Below are 4,489 nucleotides of genomic sequence, written 5' to 3'. Positions count from 1 at the left end.
GGTATTTTAGAAATGAACATAGAATTTCCAAGAAATTTGGAAAACGAAAAGAGAGTACTCAGGTTAGAAATGAAAGAGACCCATGTGGTCCAAAATGTTATGAGTGTTCTGGCTATGGTCATGTGCAAAAGGATTGTGCTAACCTCAAGAGTAATAAGCCAAAAGGTCAAAAAGCTTTCAATATTACATTGAGTGACACTGATGAGGAAGAAACTCCTAATTATATGGCTTTTGTTGCATCTTATGATTCTGATGATTCTAATCAATCAGATGTTCAGTCGACCCCTGATAATGAATCAAATAGGGTTAATGATCTTCAAAACTCCTTTAACAATTTAATGGAAAAGTTTTCTATGCTTAGAAATACTAACTTGAAAATTGTTAAGAATTTTAAGAATCCTGAGCTTGAAAAGGATAATTTGTTGAAATCTTTGAGTGATTCACATGTTGTTTGCAATACTCTCAAATCTGAAAATCATGTGTTAATTGCTAAAAATAAATCCCTTCAAAATGATCTGATTGCATCTAGAAATCACTTGAGTAAATTCTCTAGTGAAAAGCTTGATAAAATGTTGCATATTCAAAAGCAATCTAGTGACAGATCTGGCTTAGGATTTGATAAAACTGCTTCTTTGTCTTCTAACCGTGCTTCTACTTCAAAGACTGTTTTTGTCAAACCAGTGAAAGTAGAAGAATCTTCAAGTGAAGAAAAGCAAGTAGTTGCTCCGACTCCTCAAGGTAATAAAGGTAAGAAAATCTACATTGAGCCTCATGCATCTTGCCCTACACCTAGAGTCGTGCATCCTCCTAGGAAATTACCTTCACAAAGGTTTGTCCCTACATGTCATCATTGTGGCAAAGTGGGTCACATTCGACCTCACTGCTTTAATTCGAAACCTCATGTGCATATAAATGAAAATTCCTATTCTAGGAAAGAAAGTGAGGGTTTGGTCATAATGATGAGAGAAGTGCTATCTAGGCTAGATAAGTTTGAGCAAAGTCATAAGTCTAGACCTAAGATGTCTCAAGTTTGGGTTAGGAAGGATGATACCATTCACCCCTTGAGGGGGAGTGGTGATGATCTTACCTTATGTTAGGTGAGTCACCCACATGCTTAGGATTGATTTTCTTGCATATCTTTGCATATCCTAGAGCATGTTGTTTTTTGTTTTTCATTGCATTTTTGTTTTATTTTGTTTTGAAATTGTATTTTGTTTGTGTGCATTTCTTTTGTGAAAAATAACAAAAAGACAAAAATGTTTTACTTTGGTTGTTTTTTTCTTTCTTTTCTTTATTTTGTCTTATGCACCTAGATAGTTCATTAATTTCTCATGTTGCTTTTTATGAATTTAATTCCTTGCGCCTTGGAATGTTCTTAATATGCATGAGATGAAAATTTGTGTCAATAGACTTGTTTTTGTCGTTACCTAAAGCCTGAGCTTATGTGGTACTTTTTGCCTATGTTTTATTTCTTGTGCACAGTTAAGCTTAAATTAAGGTTTTGTTTCACTTTATTTGTGAGGTCTGTTAGGTAACCATATGAGGTTTTTGACTAGTCATATTTTTCAAATTGACCATATGCTAGTTGAACCTAGGGTTTAAAAATTTCTACTTTCTCTTTTGTGATAAGCATCCAAAGTTTAAGGACACTTTCTCAAAGAGAAAAATAAACAAAATAGTGAAACAAATAAAATTAAAAGATCATATTCCAAAAGGAATTTATTTCACTGTGTCAAACTTGTGCACAATATTTTACAAAGAGAAATGTATAGGATGAGAGTGGCTAGGCCCTAGTATGATAAGGTTTGACTTTTGATTTGATATACTTGTCAAAACCTCATGGTGGTGAAACTTTCTCCTCATTTTGTAAGTTAAAAATTTTTCTCTTTGGATGGCTTACACACACACCACACAAGCATGGGATGAATGGAACATTTTTCTTTGCTTGGATTAAGCAATATGAGTTTCTTGCCATTTTTAGTCTCATGTATATTTTGCATATTTGGAGCATGTTTGGATAATCATTGTGCAATACATGAGTCATTGATGTGTTATCATGTGTGTTCATTTAACTTTTGAGGGGGAAAAACATGCTTTGCATTTCCAGTTTCTTATTGTTAATTGAGTCATATATTGAGGGGGAGTTTTGCTGATGTTTCTTTATGATCATGCATTCTACGTCATTTTTTTTATCATGAGTTTTATTTATGTCTTCTTGTTCCACATATGCCTTGATGTATTTTGTGAAGTGTTTCAGGAAACATGAAGACCTTTCGTCATTCTGTGACAAAAATGGGGAGTAAATATGGGGAGATGATGAGATTGGCTCAACATTTTGGTTTTGTCACTAAATTGCCAAAGGGGGAGTTTGTTAGTTCTTGTGTTGGCTTAATTCAATTCCAAAATGCAGATGCTACTGTTCATGGGCTCAAACACTGATATAGAATGATCAGAATCCAATCTCCACCGTTCATAATGTAGATTCATGTGTTATGAACGTCCCTGCAAAATTTCAGCTCAATCGGACCACAAACGCCCATCGATCGGAGCTGTTGATCAAGACTGGACAGGGCGGATCTGGACCGCAATTCCCGGGTCCGAACCTCATTTCCAGAAACTAAAATTTTGCTCCGCAAAGCCGTGTCCGGACAGCCCATTAACATGTTCAGACACCCCGTAAGTTTTAGGCCCAAAAACGTGATTTTTAGTGGGTTAGGTGTAGGGTTTTATCGGGAGTATATATACATCATTATAGAAGAGAGAAGTACGAATTTTTACCCCCAGAGAGTTAGTGTGAGGCTGTGCTTGAGTGATTATTTTGTTGTGAGCCAAATTGATTCCTCTTAGAGGATTTTTGTTAGTATTGATTGTGTGCTTAATTGAAGTCTATCGGAATGGTCCAATAAAGGAGAATCACGTTGAAGAAGATTGTGAGCGAGGAGACAAGTTGGAGGCTTGTCGATCTTACAGAGTCAAGGTCTTGCAAAGGGTTGTAAGTGTTCCTAGTGTCTGTAATCTCTGGATAATCTTTTGATAGTGATTTCCTGGGTTTGGTTGCCCCGGAGAGGTTTTACTTTTAGAACGTTTTCTAAGAGGTTTTCTCTTCGTCACCAAAATTTTTGTGTGTGATTGTTCATATTTTGGTGAATGTTTGTTTTGATATATATCTGTTAATTCCGCATAAAATTGTGATATTTATCTGTTTAGAGTTTTTCATACGTAATGAAGGACCTCTAATAGGGACATCAATATGGATAGGAGTTGGATGTGGGAAAGTACTCGATGTTCAGAGTGATTTCAAAAAGGTGTGGAAGAATTCATGGGAATGGTAGTTAAATCAGTTGATTCACGTGATATGACAAAGTGTCCATGCCGTGATTGTGCAAATCAATATTATTCTCATATTAGCGAGGTAAAGGGTCACTTGTAGATGAATAGATTTACTCCGACATACACTCGATGGATATTTCATGGGGAAGAAAATAATTTTAGGGTAAACACTTATACAAACATGCACACACATACAAGTGAAATGATGGAGGAAGTTGATGCAGTTGAAGAATTGTTAGACGATGTATGTATGGGGACATTTGTTGATGCTAACATCGGAGAATCCTCTACTTCACAGGGCCCCACAACTGATGATCACGAACAAACAAGCTCCTTCTACCGATTTTGGGAAGATGGTTTACGAGAACTTTATCCAGGCTACAAGAAATTTACACAAATTGCTTTTGTACTGAAGATGCTTCATATAAAGGCGTTCTGCAACATGAGTAACAAGGCGTTTGATATGATGATTGACTTGATAAAGACGGCCCTCCCAGATGGAGAGACATTGCCATGCTCGTATAGAGAAGCAAAACAGTTTAGGCGACACGTGAGATTTGGTTACGATAAGATACATGCATGCAATAATGGTTGTGTGCTTTTTTGGAAAGAACATGCAGACAAAGTGGTATGCTTAAAGTGCAACAATTCAAGATGGATTGATGGCAATGACAGAAAAAGTAATATTCCTCAAAAGGTCTTACGGTATTTCCCAATAAAATCAAGGTTACAACAGTTGTTTATGACAAAAGAAATGGCCAAGGAAATGCGGTGGCACAAAGAAGGTCGAGAAGATGATGGCAATACTCTCAGACACTCTGCTGATTCTATTGTATGGAAAGAGTTTGATAAAAGACATGAGTGGTTTGCAAGTGATTCCCGCAACGTGTGGCTTGGTTTAGCAAGTGATGTTTTCAACCCATATGATAATATGAGTACAACATATAGCATATGCGCAGTAATGTTAACGGTGTTCAATCTCCCTCCGTGGATGTGTATGAAGAATCCAAATTTGATGTTGTCCCTTATTATCCCTGGGCCTTCAGATCCCGGAAAGAATATTGATGTATATTTGTGGCCATTGGTTGATGACTTGAAAGATTTATGGAATGAAAGCATACACGTGTACAATGCATTAAAGAAAGAGACATTTCAATTG

This window comes from Corylus avellana, chromosome ca5 (assembly GCF_901000735.1).
Source record: "Corylus avellana chromosome ca5, CavTom2PMs-1.0".
Classification (NCBI taxonomy): domain Eukaryota; kingdom Viridiplantae; phylum Streptophyta; class Magnoliopsida; order Fagales; family Betulaceae; genus Corylus; species Corylus avellana.
This window is presented reverse-complemented; position numbering follows the sequence as displayed.